Genomic DNA, 22317 nt, shown 5'->3' on the forward strand with positions numbered 1-22317 from the left:
TATTACAATGAATTTTAAAATGCTAGTACCATGAAAGTATTGTCTAAAATGAGATTTAAGCATCATATATATCAGTAAAGAAAAATAGAGTTTGAGAACCTAAAATATCCTTGAATATAAAAGGAGTGTCGACTAATATTATCGATTTTAGTATCAATTAGTTCTTACTTATTCTTTGTAGGAGTTCCTACAAATAGATCAAATAAGAAAATATTAATAAAATATTTTTAGTTAATTTTAAAGTTTTAAAAATATTAAAAACTATTTAATGATGATTCGTGTTATCCATCATTAATGATTAAATGTTTTATATTAAAATAGCAAATAAATTGGCCACCTTACGCTTTTTATGCATACGTGAAAAATTAGAATTTGTATTACTCACATGGTCCCAAAAAAAACAAATTAGAATTTGAAAACATTCTTAATGGTCTTAGGTGTTTAATTCTACAAAATTAAGATGAAGACAAAAACTTGGGAAATAGTTTTCATTACATAATAATTCCTAACGTCTCAAAAACTTTTTTCTTTCCTTTTACATGTAATGCTATGATTTAACTCCAATCTCGTTGGGTATTCAAGAGAAGAAGCTGATAACAATTAACAACACTAACTTTATGAAATTTAATGAAAGTAAGACTAAAGAAAAATAGTTACACAATTTTAATAAGGAAAAATTTATAAGTAAAATCTTATTCAATTTTAGATTCCTACGTATTAGGAGTTTTTGCCTAGTTCAAATAAGGAATCATTTAATAAATAAAATTTAGTTACTTTTAAAGTCCTAAATATTAGAAAAATAATTATATTATAATTATAATTTTATCTAGTGTGAACTCTATTTTTAAAGGGTAAAAAGAATGAACGACATTTCACTAAGGGTTTCGTATTTTTAATATAGTACTAGTCTTAGTATACGCGCTTTGCGCGCGTACCTAACTCAATGAAAAATTTATTTAAGATTTATCGTTGAGTTATAAAATAAAAATATAAGCTCTGAAAAATAATGAATGTTGTATAACTAATAAAACATGAAAGTGCTCCACGAAAATACTCAATATTCAGCTTTAAATGCTTTCAAAGAATGACTAAAGTTAGAATGGAAAGTGTTTATTTAATTTGGAAGTTTTATTATTTAAGTGAGATTAGTATTTAAATAATATTAACTAGCTATCTCATACCAAATTTTAGGTATTTAATTGCAATTATATTTTTATTCGATAAGAATTCTTTTTCAAATAGTAAAAAATCGATTAGGTGAAAAATCATGACATGTTCCAAAAAAAGCAAATGAAAATTCTTTGTAAATCATATATCCTTCATGAGATAAGCCCTGCTCTCTAGCCGACTGATTCCGTTAATCGTATAAACAGGAGAAAACGTGTCACATCAGAGGGAACGATCAGAGGTGTCCTCTAATTACCACGGCGAGGCTGATTCCTCTTTTAGTAGACTCAACTATGAATATTTATGAAGAAATGAATGTCGGGCTCTTTCTTTCACTGCTAACCCTAAGAAGTTTCAACATGCTGAAACTTTCTATTTTGTCGAGCCCGAGCTTGTGGTCCTCCTTTGAGTGTGGGTTTAATTCATTAAAAATTTCAACATTTCCTCTCCAGTTTTATTTTACAAAAATAATTAACATGAATTGTAGGAGATGAAATGATTATCAGATTTTATAACAAGTAGTTTGTGGACTACTAGAGAAGTGAAACGCCAATATGAGATGGATGAAATAAATATAACACATACTCCAACACTATTTACTCCAAGAGCAATTTTGAAGAAAAAAAATTCACTCTTGAAATATGAAAAAATCAAATATTTTGAACCACAAAAAAATGGTCAAAAATCAAATAAAGTGGACGGAGGGAGTAATATGATAAATCTTTTCTCTCATTAAATTAAACAATATATTTACCTTTTTATCAATTTTACTTTTCTTTTATGTATACTTTTTTCATGTTTCTCACAATTTTACTTTCTAATTTTAACTCAGATTCTCTAAATTAGCTATTCCTTTTACCACATTCATACGTCAAAAAGCAAGTTCTTTTGTGTCTCTTTTTTTAACTAAGAAAGTTTTTAGGCAAGTGTCCCATGTTAAAAAAAATCAATGAGTAATGCGCTTACCCCTTTATCATTTTTACCTAATACCATATTTTTATATAGAGGAGAATTTAATATCATAGCGTGCGCCTATCCGACACATCATGTGTATGCATTGCGCTCTCATATTAGGCCATTTTATAGTCTTATTATTCTATGAATTTTATGAAAAAAGTTTGAGGGTCTTTTGATATATTTTATTTTAGCCACTAATTTTATTAATTTCATTGAGACCATTGTCGCACGAACATGTTGTTCAACCAACTTCATTCGCATTTGTTAACTGAATGGCACATTCGTTGTCTTTAGTGTTCTTGTCATTGTTGTCTTATCTTAATTGGAACTCTATAAAATTTAATTGAGAATATTAAGAATGAATTGTGGCTCAAGAGAGAGCCTAGTAAAACCTTGATTTAGGCCCTCGAGATTTTGGGGCTCAAAAAAATTTTAATAGTGAATTTCATGATTTTATTTTAGCTTAGACGATATTAAAGTTTACAGAAAAATAAAAAGTATACAAAATTTTATAAAAAAGAAAGAAAAAGAGATTGTCTATTCTTTAACAGTAAAATACTTTAGAACCTTGAATTAAACTACTTATATTTTCATATTGGTAAATATAATTTTTTACAACAATATCAAAGGAATTATATTGTAAATACATGCCTAATATTTTATTTATTCAAATTATTGTTTACTAATATAAATAACATTATTACTATGTGAAACGACCCGATCGGTCATTTTGAGCTCTAGCACGTCGTTCGGCGGTTTGAGGCCTTGAGTAGCTTCACTTCAGGTATTATGACTTGTACGTGTGGTCGGAATTGAATTTCGAAAAATCCGGAGTTGATTTAGAAAGAAAATTCTTATTTCGGAAGCTTTAAGTTAGAAGAATTTACTAAGGCGTGATTTTTGAGTAAACGACCTCGGAATCGGGATTCGAAGGTTCCAACAGGTTCGTATGATGATTTTGGACTTGAGCTTGTGTCCGAATCGGGTTTTGGATGACCTGAGAGCGTTTCGCCGCCTATTGTGAAAAGTTGGCATTTTGGAAGGATTTCATAAATTTGGGTTGAAATGCATTTCAATGTTATCGATATTCGATTGGGATTCTGAGCCTGGGAATAGCTCCGTATGGTGATTCTGGACTTGGGGGCACGTCCGAAAGAGGATTTGGAGGTCCGTAGGTCGTTTTGGGGTCTTTTGGCGAAAATGGAAATTTGAAGGTTTTTGAAAAGATTGACCAAGAGTGGACTTTTTGATATCGGAGTTGGATTTCGATTCCGGAAGTTGGAGTAGGTTCGTAATGTCAAATGTGACTTGTGTGCAAAATTTAAGGTCAATCGGATATGATTTGATAGGTTTCGGCATCAAATATAGAAGCTTGAAGTTCTAAAGTTCATTAAACTTGAATTGGGGTGCGATTCATAATTTCGATGTTGTTGGATGTGATTTGAGTCCTCGAGCAGGCCCGTGTTATGTTATTGGACTGGTTGGTGTGATTGGACGGGGTCCCAAGGGCCTCTTGTGAGTTTCGGATACTTAACGGATCGATTTTGGACTAAAGAAAATACTAAGGCAGTTGGTATCTGGTGTAATCGCACCTGCAAGGTTTTGGCCGCAGGTGCGGAGCCGCAGAAGCGGCCAGGAGGGCTGCAGAAGAGGTTTTAGGCAAGTTGGGCAGTGCCCGCATGTACAAGACTTCTTCCGCATCTGCGATGGCGCAGATGCGGCCTCTTGGAGTGCAGAAGCGGAGTGGAGCGCATGAGCGAGGTGCATTTGCGCACCTGCGATGTTGCAGGAGCGGGACATTGTCCGCAGGTACGAAGGGGAGGCCTCCAGTATTTTCCACAAAAGCGGTCTTGGTACCGCAGAAGTGGCCTTTGGCTTCGCAGGTGCGAAAGTCGCCTGGGCAGAATGTATAAGTTAGCCAAATCAGGTTTTGGCTCATTTCACCTATTTTCTCTCGTTGGAGCCGGTTTTAGGTGCGATTTTGAAGTGCCATTTAGTCATACTTTATGAGGTAAGTAATTCCCACATATTGTGAGTTAAATACATAGATTTAGGCATGAAAATTTGAAGAAATTTGGGATTATGGTAGAAAATCTAAAAACTGGTATTTTTGGATTTTGACCACGAATTTGGACGTGGAATTGAGAATAAATTCTATATTTTAGTTCGTGAGGTTATGGGTAATGTTTATCTTCGAAAATTTTCGAAATTCGGGCACGTGGGCCCGAGGGTGATTTTATCGACTTTTCGAGTGAAGTTGAGAATTGTTGTAAATTGAATTATAATGAGTATTAGAGTGTACATTTATGAATTTGCACATTTATTAACTAGTTTTGGAGCAATGTGCATCAGTTTGAGTTATTGGAAGGGCTTGGGAGCCGGTTATGAAATTTCAGAGCGAGGTAAGTCTCCTTTCTAACCTTGTTAGAGGGAATTAACCCCACAGGTGAATCAAATCATTATGTGCTTCTATTTGTGGGGGCTACGCACGCACGAGGTGACGAGATTCAGTACGTAGCTACTAGTATGCTTATGTCCGGGTAGTCTAGGACCCATATCATATTGTACTTGCGATGTTGCGCCCTACTTGTTAATTTAATTATTTAAAATATTTAGAAAGTCGATAACGGAATTGTAGAAAGGTTAAACCTCATTTACTTGACCCGTTAAATAGGAATTTGTAATTTTTGGAATATTTTCCCCTTAATAAATCTTGAATTGGTTGTTTAATATGTTTTCTCTTTTGTGGAGCGGGCCAAACGCCTCAGTAGCAGATAAATGCGTCTATGGTTCGCGTCGTTCAACCCTCGGCAGTGCACAATTTAAATATTTATGTTGGATCGGGTCGTATGACCTCGGCATGATTTGCGCATGATTGAATTGTTTGCTTTGGAATTTATGATAATTGATATTGCTTCATTGGTTTGAGATACAAAATGATAAACGATGAAAAAAATAAATTTGAAAATTTCTTATTAACAAAAGAATTGTTTACTTATTTCATGATATTGAGCTTACGGTCATTCTACGTAATCTATGCTTAATTATATCATTGATATTTTATTTATAGCCTATAGTAAGTATCGAAGTCGACCTCTCGTCACTACTTCTTCGAAGTTAGGTGGGATACTTACTGGGTATGCATTGATTTACGTACTCATGTTATACTTGATGCACATTTTTGTGCATGTACATATATGTCTAGTGGCCTTGTGGGCACAGAAACACGGTTATTGCGGGGAATTAGGAGAGCTGCATTCAATACCACGATCCGCAACTAGCAGAGTCTCCTTCAGAGTATTTATATTTTTCCTGTCCAATTTGTATTTCGGACAGATGCTGTATTTTATTTTACTTCCTAGTTGATGCTCATGCACTCGTGACACTGATTTTTGGGGTGATTAAGGGTTGTTTGGTATTTAAATTATGAAAATATTTTTATTTACTCTGTAAAGTCAACCTTTTATTATTAAATTGAAGGAAATCGTGATTTCAAATACTAAAATGAGTAATTAAGTTAATCAATTATTGTTGGCTGGCCTGACAGCGGTGTTAGGCGCCATCACGACCTCTAATAGAATTTGGGTCGTGATAACATGGTAGCAGAACACTAGTTTCACTTAGGTCTCACGAGTCATAAGCGAGTCTAGTAGAGTCTTGCGGGTCGGTACAGAGACGTCTGTACTTATCTTCGAGAGGCTACCGGCTGATAGGAGCACTTCTCTTCTTGATTCCTCATCGTGCGATTTGATTCGTTTGAGGTTTATGCCTTCGTTTCCTTCCTATTCAATCTTATGCGACGAGAAGCGCTTGTTATAAATTTGGAATCGAGGAATTTTAATGGCACTACTGATGTAGAGCAGGATGTTTCTCCCTGCGTATTCGATTGGGCTAATGTCGTCGCCTTGTGGAAGGATGTTATGTCATCTTAGCTCAGTAGCTGTATTTCTGATGGTTTTGGGGTTATGCACCAATTGCTATGATGTTCATGAGTTGTTATCGCACAGTACTAAGGTAATGGTAGGATATTTGTCTACGTGTAGGCGCAGTGAATGAATTAAAATGAGGTTTTTTCTCAATGCATGATTCAGAGGTTCAATATTTTATTTTTAGCGGAGGAAAGGCAATCGGACTAAGAATGTTCAGGTTGGATTGATGGAGTAACGAGGCTTGGTATTTTCGAGTGTGGTGGAAGCTTCATCCGAGATGTGGTGTTGTCGTCCTTGATTGAATGTGTTAGGTTTGCGGGTGTTATGGCCTTCTTCAAATCGCCTTTGGGGCAGAGTAGTGTGAATGGTGCCAGGGAAGCGGCTGTCAAATGTCGCAGTGTGTTGTGGTTCATAATCGAATCGGTAATCCTAATATTGGTGGCTCAAGGAGGATGATCTTGAGGGAGGTTTAGGGTTGGCGATAATCTGTTGGTTCGGGTGCTACAAAGATGAATTTTGAGTTAAGGCAATAACTGGGCAGCGAAGGGTGAGAAAGTACATGTGGGAGGTATCTTGCGGTGGTTAAACTTCCAGAAGGCCAAGTGTAAGGAAACAAAAGTCGAGTAGTTGCTTAAAGGAGAGGATTTGACCAAAGTGGGAGAATGGCAGAGTAGCATACGGGTTCTGTGGTAGGATAGCCACACGCCTTGGGGGAAGTTAGAGTGATTTGGGATTCATGGTGGATAGTGACTAGGTATGTGTGCTTAATTTGGGATATTGGCTGCTATATTAAGGAAGATTGGGTGCGACAGGAGGGATTTGCTTAATATGAAGAGGGATGCAACATGACTTTGGATTGGAATGTATCGTCGCACCTATAGTTGATGTATATGGGGAGTGAACGGACTTGTACAACTGGTGAATTAGCACGGACTCACGGTGGTTTATTGATTTCGTAGTAATTGTACTTAGTGTAGCATTGTTGGAAGATGTCGGCATGTAATTTCCACATGTGGGTTATCTCCTGTGAGCAGGTTAGCAGTTGTGTGGTGTTTATGAAGCTTCTACGAAGAATTTTACTGGCTATCCAGTAAGAGGTCGAATATGTGAATGTGGCTAGTTATTCAGAATGTACATGAAATGTTTAACATAAGGATTTCGAGGAATTTGGCGGGTTGGTTGTGCAAGATCATGTCAATAGGGGATAAGGAATCTTGGTGGGTTCCAGAGTTATGCAATGGTAGCTTCAAGCTAAGTGGGAGAGCCCCACCGTCTATGATTGGATTGCTTAGTGGTCAACTTGTGCGGTTTCTGGTTATCGGTGTATTGGCGGGTTATCATGACTAAGAAAAGAGAACATCAGTGGTAATTTGAGCAAAGGATTTGAGGAATGTGTGTTGTAATTGGCCTTATCGATTCATGTTCAGGTTTTGGGAAGACTCAGAGTTTATGCTTCATGAGGATATGATGTACAAGGAAAAGGAATTTAGTCGGTTGCTTCTTTGAGAGGGTGTACACGTGCTAGCAGAGCCTTGGAGTTAGTTATATTCGGGACCAAGCCATAGTGGGTAAATCTCAACAACGGTCCTAGTGGATTTAAAAGTTAAAGTGCGGTGCCTCAGGATTTCGAGTCCGTAGTATGGTTAAGTATCGAGCATTTGCAGTGGATTATGAAAGGGGACGGAAGTATTCTACGTTATCTTCGGTCTGCGGTGTAGCATTGGAGGAATGGGGGAAAGTAATTTTGGATTCATAGAGGAATTATCAGAATGGATGTACCCGTTGAAGATATGAATATGCGCACCAGGAGGGTATGAGATGGTTCGTGGGTTTTGAGACAACGTGATCTCGTGAAATAAGGTCACTCGGGATGAGTGCGGAATTGGGTTCATGATGCTTTGAATGGAGCTATCATTATTCCTATGGCAAGTTCATAGTAAATTAGAAGTCGGATCGGTTAGAAACGGTTGAATTGACATGATGGTGGCAATGATCAGTTCCTTCAGCGTGTTAAGTTATATATGTGATTTGTGGCGGTGCGTGCGAGGCTTGATGGCCTCCGTAATTGATTTTATTTGGAGGCATTCGAGTATTATGGCATGTTATGTGTAGATGGATCCCGGAAGGGACACAGTGGTTTAGACCACTACTTGGGGTTGTGTTTCCTACGGCTATGAGAACTCGGTCGCGTATTGCTATGGTTCTCCTAAAATAAGTTGAGTGAAAGGTTCATATATGATGAAGTGTGTATCCTACCAATGGTTCAGGAGTTATGATGAAATTCTTATACTCTCACGTATTGTCGTGTTAGATGCAGTAAGCAACATGGAATTCGAAGGCCGAGGATCAAGGTTATAGTTCGGTGTTGACAAGAATGTCACGAGCTCGAACGAGCAGGACGGAATTCAGATGTTTAGAGTAAGTTGGTATTGTCTTTAGCGTCACTTGAGATCGGTGTCCTGTGTAAGAGGCTCTGTGTACTGATTTGCGGATTCTTGATTTGCTTTACAGCATTAATATGGCCGGCAATATGGAGGTGAAGACTTATTACCTGAGTGGAATGGTCGTGGGAGCATGCCCTACAGGGAGATTTGTATAAGTGTGACATGTCAGTCACTTGATTGTTAAAGATTGAGACCGAATATGGAGGTCATGGTAATATCACAAGTGCGAGAGTTTATGCCTGAGAGGCATTCTATTCCTTGGGATGTGGACCATGTGAGTTTGTTTCAAATTTGATGGTTGTTCTTATGTGTAGTGAATAGGTCATTGTGGGCCCTTGAGGGGCTATTTAGCCAAGCATGGTATGATCACAATCGGTTTGAGGTCCGTGGATGGATATAAATGTGAATGTGGGCCCTATATCATGTCGAATATGTTCATTTCAGCATAGTGTTGTTTTCGGAGGGGTCTTCGGGCCTTGGATGTTATTTCTGTCGTCAGCTATTCCGTGTAATCTATATTATGCCAGGTGGGTTATGAAGTGGTTTGATTACTCGCACCCGTATTGAGATCCTGGGAAATTTGTGATGCTGTGAGAGCAGGAAGGCTCTCAAGATACAAGTCATTTATTGCACCTTAGTTGTGCTTGCGTTTCGCAATGTATGGCGCTATCCGTCTCCCCAGGATTTGTATTATGCACTTCACGTGCTGGTGGTTGATATTCGGGTATATTATGTGTGGATCGGGTGGCACGCCACCACAAACATATTGTTTGGATCGGGTGGCACGTCTCCACGGGTATCATGGTTGGATTAGGTTGCACGCCGCAACGGTATCATGTGTGGATCGAGTTGCGCACCGCAACAGTATGATATTGAGTACAGTTTCCCATATCTATTCTTGTGTGTTTTGTTTCTCGTTTCTAAGGAAGGTTCATAGCATTCTTTCGGTTGTTTAATTAGTTACTTGGGTTGAGTAGTTCTTTCCAGAGTTCATTTTTTCTTATGTATCATATTCGAGTTTGTAGCTTGTTGGCACATTGTGGCATCATATGAGACTTGTGGCAGTGTTTGAGGTGGTTTATTGCCTGAGCAGCTTGTATTGGGTGAGATGAGATTATTGGACCTGGTATCAGTACGATCACATTTATATGAATCATATTAAAGAGTAAATATTGTTATTCAGTCCAGAATGAGGTAATGGTTCTTGTCGGGAGGAGAGACTCCATAAATTGGGATTCGGCAGGTAGCTATGGGTTCTACACATCTTCTCTGTCGTGGCAGTATTGCGAGAGTTAAAGCAAGGCTTAATTAGTCATGAGGTACACTACGGGCGTCGGTCAGTGAAAATTTTAGTTGTTGTGCTTTGGAAAGATTGCCTTGGGCAAATGAGTTACGCGGTGCATGGTAAGAATTTAGTAAGGGTATACAATCGTGTTTGGTGCAGTGTGTAGTGATTGATACGGTGTTCGTATGTTGGAAGCAGGCCTAGTAGAGAATTTCAGATATTGGAATTTGGCCCGAAGGATTATTTGCCTAAATAAATGGGGGATCTTTATATTTGCTCGAGCTAATGTGCTCAACTGAGTTGTGGTAGCATGGGTAGGTACACGAGGTGTTAATCAGTGATTTCAGATAACTCCAGAGCAGTCCTTAGCACGTTTGAGGACAAACATATTTTTAAGTGGGAGAGAATGTAACGACCCGACTAGTCTTTTTGAGCCCTAGCGCGTCGTTCGGCGGTTTGAGGCCTTGAGTAGCTTCACTTCATGTATTATGACTTGTACGTGTTGTCGAAATTAAATTTCGGGAAATCCGGAGTTAATTTAGAAAGAAAATCCTCATTTCGAAAGCTTTAAGTTGGAAGAATTTACTAAGGCGTGATATTTGATTAAACGACCTCGAAATCAGGATTTGAAGGTTCCAACAGGTTCGTATGATGATTTTGGACTTGGGCGTATGTCCGGATCTTGTTTTGGATGACCCGGAAGCGTTTCAGCGCCTATTGTGGAAAGTTGGCATTTTGGAAGGATTTCATAAATTTGGGTTGAAGTGCATTCCAATGTTATCGATATCCGATTGGGATTCTGAGCCTGGGAATAGTTCCGTATGGTGATTCTGGACTTGGAGGCGCATTCGGAAGTGGATTTGGAGGTCCGTAGGTCGTTTTGGGGTCTTTTGGCGAAAATGAAAATTTGAAGGCTTTTGGAAAGTTTGATCGGAAGTGGACTTTTTGATATCGGGATCAGATTCCGATTCTAGAAGTTGGAACAGGTCCGCAATATCAAATGTGACTTGTATGCAAAATTTGAGGTCAATCGGACGTGATTTGATAGGTTTCGACATCGGATATAGAAATTTGAAGTTCTAAAGTTCATTAAGCTTGAATTGGGGTGCGATTCATGATTTCGATGTTGGTGGATGTGATTTGAGGCCTCGAGCAGGTCCGTGTTATGTTATTGGACTGGTTAGTATGATTGGACGGGGTCCCGGAGACCTCGGGTGAGTTTCGGATGCTTAACGGATCGATTTTTAGACTAAGAAAAATGCTAAGGCATCTGGTATCTGGTGTAACCGCATCGGCGAGGATTTGGCCACAGGTGCGGAGCCGCTGAAGAAGCCAGGAGGGTCGTAGACGCAGTATTGGGCGAGCTGGGTAGTGCCCATAGGTGCGAGACTTCTTCCGCATCTGCGATGGCACAGATGCGGCCTCTTGGAGCGCATGAGCGAGGTGCATTTGCGCACTTGCGATGTCGCAGGAGTGAGACATTGTCTGTAGGTGCGAAGGGGCGGCCTTCAGGGTTTTTCGCAGAAACGGTCTTGGTGCCGTAGAAGCGGCCTTTGGCTTCGCAGGTACGAAAGTCGCATGGGCATAATGTATAAGTTAGCCAAATCAGGTTTTGGCTCATTTCACCTCTTTTCTCTCGTTGGAGCCGGTCTTGGGTGCGATTTTGAAGTGCCATTTTGTCATCCTTCATGAGGAAAGTAATTCTCACATATTGTGAGTTAAATACATCGTTTATACATGGATTTAGGCATCAAAATTTGTAGAAATTTAGGATTTTGGTAGAAAACCTAGAAATGGATATTTTTGGATTTTGACCACGAATTTGGGCATGGAATTGAGAATATTTTATATATTTGAGTTCGTGGGGTTATGGGTAATGTTTATCTTTAAAAAGTTTCGGAATCCGGGCACGTGGGGCCGAGGGTGATTTTATTGACTTTTCGAACAGAGTTGGGAATTGTTGTAAATTAAATTATAATGAGTATTAGAGTGTACATTTATGGATTTGCATATTTATTGACTAGTTTTGGTGTGATGGGCATCGATTTGAGTTGTTAGAAGGGCTTGGGAGCCGGTTATGGAATTTCGGAGCGAGGTAAGTCTCCTTTCTAACCTTGTAAGAGGGAATTAATCCCATAGGTGAATCAAATCATTATGTGCTTCTATTTGTGGGGGCCACGTATGCACGAGGTGACGAGAGTCCGTGCGTAGCTACTAATATGCTTATGCCCGGGTGGTCTAGGACCCATATTATGTTGTACTTGCGATGTTGCGCCCTACTTGTTAATTTAATTGTTTAAAATATTTAGAAACTCGATAACGGAATTGCAGAAAGGTTAAACCTCATTTACTTGACCGTTAAATGGGAATTTGTAATTCTTGGAATATTTTTCCTTTAATAAATCTTGAATTGGTTGTTTAATGTGTTTTCTCCTTTGTGGAGCGGGTCGAACACCTCGGTAGCAGATATATGCATCTATGGTTCGCGTCGTTCGACCCTCAGCAGTGCACAATTTAAATATTTATGTTGGATCGGGCCGTACGATTCGTCATGATTTGCGCATGATTGAATTGTTTGCTTTGGAATTTATGATAATTGATACTACTTCATTGGCTTGAGATACAAAAAAAAAATGTTAAACGATGAAAAATAAATTTGGAAATTTCTTATTAACAAAAAGAATTGTTTACTTATTTCATGACATTGAGCTTACGGCCGTTCTACGTAATCCATGGTTATTTATACCATTGATATTTTATTTATAGCCCATAGTAAGTGTCGAAGTCGAGCTCTAGTCACTATTCTTCGAGGTTAGGCGGGATACTTAATGGGTATGCGTTGATTTACGTACTCATGCTATACTTGCTGCACATTTTTATGCAGATACATATATGTCTAGTGGCCTTGTGGGCGCAGAGATACAGTTATTGCGGGGATTTAGGAGAGTTGCACTCTATACTATGATCCGCAGCCAGTAGAGTCTCCTTTAGAGTATTTATATTTTTCATGTCCAATTTGTATTCCGGCTAGTTGCTGTATTTTATTTTACTTCCTAGTTGATGCTCATGCACTCGTGATACCGAGTTTTGGGGTGATTAAGGGTTGTTTGGTATTGAAATTGTGAAAATATTTTTCTTTACTCTGTAAAGTCCACCTTTTATTATTAAATTGAAGGAAATCGTGATTTCAAATACTAAAATGAGTAATTAAGTTAATCAATTATTGTTGGCTGGCCTGACAACGGTGTTAGGCGCCATCACGACCTCTAATGGAATTTGTGTCATGACACTATGTAAAGTTAAAGGTTTTATATCATTTAAGAATATTATATTATAACAACAAGCACGAAAAAATGGTAATAATATCTTTTTTTGGCATATGTATGTGTGCATACATATATGAATTCTAGCATAAAAAAGGTATAAGGCATTTTATTAAAATTTATCTTTAGGCCACCAATTTTATTGAGCCGACCTTGGAGCAATGTCTGAGGTCTTGGAAGTGGAGGTTCGACTAGAGTACGTAGGTACCACGACCCAAAATCCAACTAGTCATGATGACATCTAACCCAACCCACTAGGTAAGCCAATTACCAACTATCCAATTCCAATGAACTTAATAAGGCAATTATCTAAAAGAAAATAGATAAAACTAACATATTTCCCCAAAAATTGGTAGTAAAAATCACGAGCTTCTAAGATTAGAATTTACAAAACTGGTATGAAATAAATACATCATCTATTCGAAATGTACATAAACAGATTCTTATAAATCTAAGGCTACCATGAACAAGAGGCAGCTACAACCGGAACGTAGGTACATCTTCAATTCTAGCTCCCGTCGAATACAGCAACATCAACATCCAATATCTGCAGGTAAGGTGCAGAAGTGTAGTATGAGTACAACCGACCCTATGTACTCAAAAAGTAACAAACCTAACCTTATGTTGAAAGTAGTGATGAGCTGGAACAAAGGTCAGGGTCCACACCAATATCCAGTAACATCTCATAAAAATAAAATTAAGGTAACACAAAGAATAACTCAATAATAAAATACTTAGCTCGTTCGCAGTTTCCGAAAAAATAAATATTTTCTTTTCAAGTATAATAGTAAAACTCAATTATTTTCACTGAAATCACCAAAATATGAGTAAGTCTGAAAACTGTGATTTTTTACAAAAACTTTCCTCCAATGCAATGTAACATAGTGATAAAACCATATGCATACTCTCAAAGTAACAATTCACTCAGTCTTCCCAGTCACTCAATCCTCTCAGTCACTCAGTCCTCCCAATCACTCAATCCTCACACTCACTCATGCCTCACAGTCACTCAATCCTCCCAAATCACTCGGCACTCGCACTCGACACTCGGCACTCGCACTCAGTAGGTACATCCGCTCACTGGGGGTGTGTACAGACTCCGAAGGGGCTCCTTTAGCCCAAGAGCTATAATCTGCACGGATAACTCACGTGCTATAGTATCAATATCTGGATCCGCACGGACAACTCACGTGCTATATAAAGCCTAGAAGGCCTGCTGCAGGCGGGTAGCCCCGATCCACATAATAATAATAATATATATAAAGCCAACATGGTATGCTATGGCGTGCAGCCCGATCCCAAAAATATCCTCACAGTCAGGCCCTCGGCCTTCCTCAGTCATCAATCTCTCCAGTCTCTCTCTCATGGGCTCACAATGTCATGAAAATAGGCCAAAAATGATGATATGATGTATCAATAAATAACAACAGAGACTGAGATATGATTTGTAATAAAATGAATATGCCTGAGTATGAATTTTCAATTTAAAACAAATAATTCACAGCAATATGACATCTGTGGGTCCCAATAATACTGGCACATAGCCTCAAGACGATTTTTAATATGATTCTCAGCTCAATTTTTTTAACACATAAAACTGCATGAAAAATGCCAAGATTATTTGACTACAAAATTCCACAAAACAATTACGTCACAATTTCTATGGTGCACGCCCACACGCCCGTCACCTAGCATGCGCGTCAACTCCAACAAATTCACATAATACGTATATTCAGGGTTCACACCCTCAGCTCCAAGATTAGAAGAGTTACTTACTTCGAACAAGCCGAATCAATATCGAGCAAGCTAAACAATGCTCCAGAAATTTCATTTTGCGCGTATCAACTTCCGAACGGCTCGAATCTACTCACAATTAATTTGATTCAGTCAACACAAATTATAGGAATTTATTCCATATCAAATACTAATATTTTCACAAAATCTGAAATTACACTCAAAAAATGCCCATAGGGCCCACATCTCGGAATACGATAAAAGTTATAAAATCCAAAAACCCATTCAACCACGAGTCTAACCATACCAATTTTACCAAAATATGACCTCAACTCGACCCTCAAATCTTCAAATTAAACCAAGAGGGCTTTCCAAATTTTTCATGGATTCAAAGGCATAATCATGGAAATTAATCAAAACTGGATAAGAATCACTTACCCCAAACACCTACGCAAGAATCTCTCCAAAAATCGCTTTCTACCGAGCTCCCAATTCAATTTTGTGTTATGAACTCAAAACCCCCGTTTTGGGACTTTTAATTCTGCCCAAATATTCCTTCATCGCGAACACAGAAGGAGCCTCGCGTTCGCGAAGCACAAACTCGATTGCCCAAAATTAACCCTTTCGTGAATGCGACACAAGCCTCGCGAAGGCGAAGCTTTGATGTCCCCTAACTTCACGAACGCGACACACCCCACGCGAACGCGAAGGCCAAACACACGGGATCCCCAACGGCCTTCTCTTCTTCGCGAACACGAGCCCATCTTCGCGAACGCGAAGCTTTAACACCAGCTCCTATTCGCGAACGCGAGACCCCCTCGTGAACGTGAAGGGCAAATCATGCCTGCCTCAAATTCTTCTTCGCGAACGCGAGGGCCCACTCGCGAACGCGAAGAAGGAAACCAGAAAAACTCACCAGCAGTCTTCAGCCAATATGCCAAGTCCAAAAATGATCCGTTAACTTTCTGAAACTCACCCGAGCCCCTCGGGACCTCAACCAAACATATCATCAAGTCCCGAAACATCATACAAACTTAGTAGAACACTCAAATTATCTCAAACAACACTAAAACTACGAATCATACCCCAATTTAAGCCTAATGAACTTTGAAATTTCAAATTTCTACAAACAACGTTGAAACCTATCAAATCACGTCCGATTGAACTCAAATTTTGCACACAAGTAATAAATAAAATAACGGAGGTATTTCAATTTTCAGAATTGGATTCCGACCCAGATATCAAAAAGTCAACCCCCGGCCAAACTTCACAAAAATTCGACTTTCGCCATTTTAAGCCTAATTCTACTACGGACCTCCAAATAATTTTTCGGACACGCTCCTAAGTCCAAAATCACCATACGGAGCTATTGGAATCATCAGAATTCAATTCTGAGATCATTTACACATAAGTGAATATCCGGTCAACTTTTCCAACTTAAGTTTTTAATTATGAGACTAAGTGCCTCATTTCACTCTGAAATCTTTCCGGACCCGAACCAACTAACTCGATAATTCATAAATCAACTGTAAGGTATAAATTAAGCAGTAAATGGAGAAATAGGGCTATAATACTTAAAACGACCGGCTGAGTCGTTACATTCTCCCCCACTTAAACATACGTTTGTCCTCGAACGTGCCAAGAGTTGTTTCCAAGCCATCAAATCACTATTTCATCTTACCACGCACGTACCCGGGGGTGATTCCACGTCAACCTATTCCACATAGGTCTAACACCACAATACAACTGAAAATCTTTAATTTAACCTTAGCCCAAAAACTTTGGAATTCAATTCCCAACCTCCAGAATTTCTTTTCAAGACACGAATCTTACATTTACGCACTGTATAAGTCTGAACAAGCTGTATCGAGCTATAATTATAATCACAGATATAATCACCCAGCATATTACACAACTCGCCCGCTCGTAGCACCATTTTTGATCACAGTAACTACTCCAAAACCAATCAAGTACTAGCATTAAACCCCATATCGAACAAAACCTCATCCCAACACCTTCGTACATTGTTGATAATAAAAGAAACACGCAGAATCTCGTAACCCCTTATTAGATCAACAAGTCATGGAGCTCTCTCGCCCCAACCAGAACCATAATCACTTGCAAAGCTGACTTTCAATATTATCCTTTTTTAATATACTGTAATCAAACATGATAGTACCCATTCTAGGTCCAATGACCTTACATTATTAAATGTAACTATACTACGGACACACCACATCAATATAACTCCAGTCACATCTGCGCAAATAGTGTACTCAAATATGGGAGATGTCTCAAGGAAAAGAACCGTATTGCAAGTTCAACAAGCACCGCCACAATCATAATTTTACAACCAACTCCTCAAATTTCGTGAAGAGGATAATCGTAGGTGCATGTGCACAATTGTAGAGGAAGGAAATTAATGAATCAGACAAATTATCTTAGAAATAAAATTTCCACACACGGCACGGATAACTCACGTGCCAATAATATGAATCGCGTGGCATGGTCACAGGCCTCCAGTCCCAGCACATCATACAAGAGTAATTAAACAAGTACACTTGTATATGATAATAAAATAAGATTCTCATGCTCCTGGACTGATATAAATAACACGCCATAGTGTAAGCATGTGCAAAGTCTGCTATCACACTTCAAATCGGCAATTTAACGCATAAATAATAATTACCTTATTTATTCAGGGAATTAGCCTCTTTGTAACCTGAGGTGTAGCCCAAATAGTTCTCAACAAAGGTAAGAACACGAGAAATTTTATAACTTTACGCTTAACAATCAACTCTAGGCATATCATAGCCTAAGCATTCTTTCGAGTATAAATACTTGCCCCGATACCCGCTCATTGGCTCAAACCTCACATATATGCACACTTATAGCGTGTAGCTATCACAAATCATTAATGCAACTAGCGCCTCCACTGAGTTTAAATAAAATACTCACCTCAAACAGGCCGCAACCCGAAACAATATGCTTCTGAGAACTCCCAGTCTCCAAATTCATCGAGTACATGAATCACCGTAACTGATCACAACTCCATCACTAAAATGACTAACACATCTTATGTGCACGATTATCCCACAAGGAATACTTCTATATCTCCCATGCCACGTCGCAAAAATCTGAATATCAGCAGTCAATTAACCAGACGAATACCGCAATACCAACGAAATATCCTTAAGTCAAAACACAGTGTGCCCTTCTGAATGTACACTCATCTCAGGTAATACCACTAGTGCCAATATCTGAAATCGACTGTGCTCCATAAACTCATGACCTTTCTTTTGAAACTAAATCATATACTTGCACATGTAAATCCCAATCTCAATCTACGCACAGCCTCTATTAGGCCATCCAATGAAAACATGAGTACCTCATTAACACTCTGAGTCACAAGAAAAATACATACCCATTTAGTTAGAAACCTTCCTCTTGCTTCCTTCCAGGAGGAAATCACAATACACAACACGTTTCCCACACCAGTAGAAAATATCAAGTTCAAACTATGGTAGAAACCATCAAGAACACTTTGAAATCCATCTGCACATAACCAAGCTATTAGAACTAAATTCTTCTAACTCGACCAAACCACGTAGGTCACCAAAACCCAAGAATATTGCCACCAAAACATCTGTAGAGTCTCACCACATCATAATTACCCCTATAAATACCACAACCGAAACACCCACTCTGAAAATACCTTATGTGAATTTAAAATTGTTCCTCTTTCCTTTTCTTATGCTGAAATATAGAATCCATAGTCATATAGAATTACCGCAAGTCCCAACACCATCCAATGTAGCTATCCGATTCTAGCGATATACCAATCCGAAAAATTTTCAATTGCCACTTATACATTTTTGAATTCGTTTGCACCTTCTCGAGAGTCACTCACTTTTCTCAAATCTAAATTGTACCGCCCAAATGGGCTGAAAGACACGTGCCACATTAGCACAACAACACTCAAAGAGGTAATCCTGCCTTAACACCACTGATAAAATTCAAACTCCGTGTGTACTACACTATTCACAAATAACAACTCACTCACCCCGTGATTTTTATATACCCATAAAGCGCAATATATTCCATATTTAGAAATTTCAGTACCCGAGTCATCCTCGATCTCAACCTCTATAAGTCAAAACTAATCCACAAGTATGCCTCAGACCAAACTAAAATTTAACATATAACTATCAATTGAATTGTCAATAGCATGCTCCCCCACTTGGCCCAAAGCCATAGATTAAAATACACAATAACTCACAATACCCATACTTTATTACTACCATAATACTGTAGTCAGTTCAACGAAAAGTTCTTCTCAAGCTCATACAACGCCAACCATAAAAGTATACCTCAATCATCCGCTAAGCTCGCATTCATTCTTTTAACACTCAGGATAACTTTTTCAACCAGATTAAAATTCAAATCTCAACACATACGCCCCGCTGGCAGAAAAGAAACCCTCCACTCACATTATAAGGAACACACCTACGTAGATTACTCTGCAGGGGATAACCCACATACTTAGCCTCAAATTGGTATCTTGTTATATCCTTTCGCAGTCACAATTACTATGTAATCACTTAGTCTATCTGAGTTCAAACTCATTAACTAGACATGATAATTTAATTTGACCCAAAATTTAACAAAGTGAAAGATCCTTCAAAACATTCATACTCGAGACTGTACGTCACATCGAAACGAAAATCGAGCACCCAATGGCCTTTCCTTTACATTCCAAGAAAACACTTCTCGTCACATTCAAATCATCTTAACACATCCCGCAATTACATTATACTCATCATAAAACCATTCCACCGCTCGTCGATGCACAAATTCTACTCGTAGGGACATTACCGGACATATGAGTCCAAATATACAAGTTACAACTGAAGCTACCGACCTTAAGTTGCGGTCTAACCATGGCCTCAAGTCCTCCAGACTGGCCCATCACCAAAACGTAGAATACACATCTCGAATCTCGTTCATAGAATCATAAGTTGGCGATGTGCGGCTGATACCGAGCACTCATGTGCACACACGAATGTGTGGAAGGAATCCAAAGAGTTATGTCTCAAGCTGAATTAATTCCGCACGATAAGGAAAGAAAGATGGGAAATTATCCTAAATGCCATGTAGCCTCTCGAAGATAAGTATGGACGTTATCATACCGATGCGCAAGACTCTACTAGACACTTGCTCATGACTTGTAGAATCTATGAACCTATAGCTCTGATACCACCTTGTCACGACCCAAAATCCAACTAGTCGTGATGGCACCTAACCCAACCCGCTAGGTAAGCAATTACCAACTATCCAATTCCAATGAAATTAATAAGGTAATTAATTAAAAGAAAATAGATAAAACTAACACATTTCCCCAAGAACTGGTAGTACAAATCATGAGCTTCTAAGATTAGAATTTACAAAACTGGTATGAAATAAATACATCATCTGTTCGAAATATACATAAATAAATTTTTATAAATCTAAGGCTACCATGAACAAAAGGCAACTACAACCGGAACGCAGGTACGTCTTCAATTCCATCTCCCATCGAGTACAACAACATCAACATCCAATGTCTGCACGCAAGGTGCAGAAGTATAGTATGAGTCCAACCGACCCCATGTACTCAATAAGTAACAAACCTAACCTTAGGTTGAAAGTAGTGACGAGCTGGAATAAAGGTCAGGGTCTACACCAATATCCAGTAACATCTCATAACAATAAAATTAAGGCAACACAAAGAATAACTTAATAATAAAATGCTCAGCTCGTTCACAGTTTTCGAAAAAGTAAACATTTTCTTTTCAAATATAATAGTACAACTCAATTCTTTTCACTGAAATTACCAAAATATGAGTAAGTCTGAAAACTGTAATTTTTTCCAAAAACTTTCTTCCACAATAGGAAATTTCATTTTCAAATAGCATGAGGAAAGTACATCTCTCTACATGTCAATGTGTATGCTAATGCAATGCAACATAGTGATAAAACCATATGCATACTCTCAGAGTATCAATTCACTCAGTCCTCCTAGTCACTCAGTCCTCCCAGTCACTCAGTCCTCCCAATCACTCAATCCTCACAGACACTCAATCCTCCCAAATCACTCGGCACTCGCGCTCGACACTCGAACTCAGCAGGTACCTGCGCTCACTGGGGGTGTGTACAGAATCCGGAGGGGCTCCTTCAGCCCAAGCGTTATAATCTGCACGGACAACTCACATGCTATAGTATCAATATCTGAATCCGCACGGACAACTCACGTGCTATATAAAGCCTATAAGGCCTGCTGCAGGCATAAAGCCTAGAAGGCCTGCTGCAGGCGGGTAGCCCCGATCCACATAATAATAATAATATATATAAAGCCAACATGGTATGCTATGGCGTGCAGCCCGATCCCAAAAATATCCTCACAGTCAGGCCCTCGGCCTTCCTCAGTCATCAATCTCTCCAGTCTCTCTCTCATGGGCTCACAATGTCATGAAAATAGGCCAAAAATGATGATATGATGTATCAATAAATAACAAGAGAGACTGAGATATGATTTGTAATGAAATGAATATGACTGAGTATAAATTTTCAATTTAAAACAAATAATTCACAGTAATATGACCTCTGTGAGTCCCAATAATACTGGCACATAGCCTCAACATGATTTTTAATATGATTCTCAGCTCAATTTCTTTAACACATAAAACTACATGAAAAATGCCAAGATTATTTGACTACAAAATTCCACGGAACAATTAAGTCACAATTTCTATGGTACAGGCCCACACGCCCATCACCTAGCATGTGTGTCACCTCCAAACAATTCACATAATATATATATTCAGGGTTTATACCCTCAGCTCCAAGATTAGAAGAGTTACTTACTTCGAATAAGCCGAATCCAATGTCGAGAAAGCTAAACAATGCTCCAGAAATTCCATTATGCGTGTATTAACTTTCGAACGGCTCGAATCTAGTCACAATTAATTTGATTCAGTCAACACAAATTATAGGAATTTATTCCATATCAAATACTAATTTTTTCACAAAATCCGAAATTACACTCAAAAATTGCATGTGGGACCCACGTATCAGAACACGACAAAAGTTATAAAATCCGAAAGTCCATTCAACCACGAGTCTAACCATACTAATTTTACCAAAATCCGACCTCAACTCGACCCTCAAATATTCAAATTAAACTGAGAGGGCTTTCCAAAAGTTTCAACTTAATTCACCCATTAAATGATGGATTCAAAGGCATAATTATGAAAATTAATCAAAACTGGATAAGAATCATTTACCCCAAACACCCACGCAAGAATCTCTCCAAAAAGCGCCTTCTACCGAGCTCCCAATTCAATTTTGTGTTAAGAACTCAAAACCCCCGTTTTGGGACTTTTAATTATGCCAAGATATGCCTTCATCGCGAACGCGGAAGGAGCCTCACGAACGCGAAG

General features: G+C 38.6%; 1 pseudogene; it reads right to left on the bottom strand.

Moving 5' to 3' along the window:
* Positions 1 to 537: 537 nt before the first annotated feature.
* LOC142169356 (small nucleolar RNA snoR97) lies at positions 538 to 652 on the bottom strand (annotated as a pseudogene).
* Positions 653 to 22317: the final 21665 nt, after the last annotated feature.

The sequence above is a fragment of the Nicotiana tabacum genome, chromosome 14, assembly GCF_000715075.1.
Source record: "Nicotiana tabacum cultivar K326 chromosome 14, ASM71507v2, whole genome shotgun sequence".
Classification (NCBI taxonomy): domain Eukaryota; kingdom Viridiplantae; phylum Streptophyta; class Magnoliopsida; order Solanales; family Solanaceae; genus Nicotiana; species Nicotiana tabacum.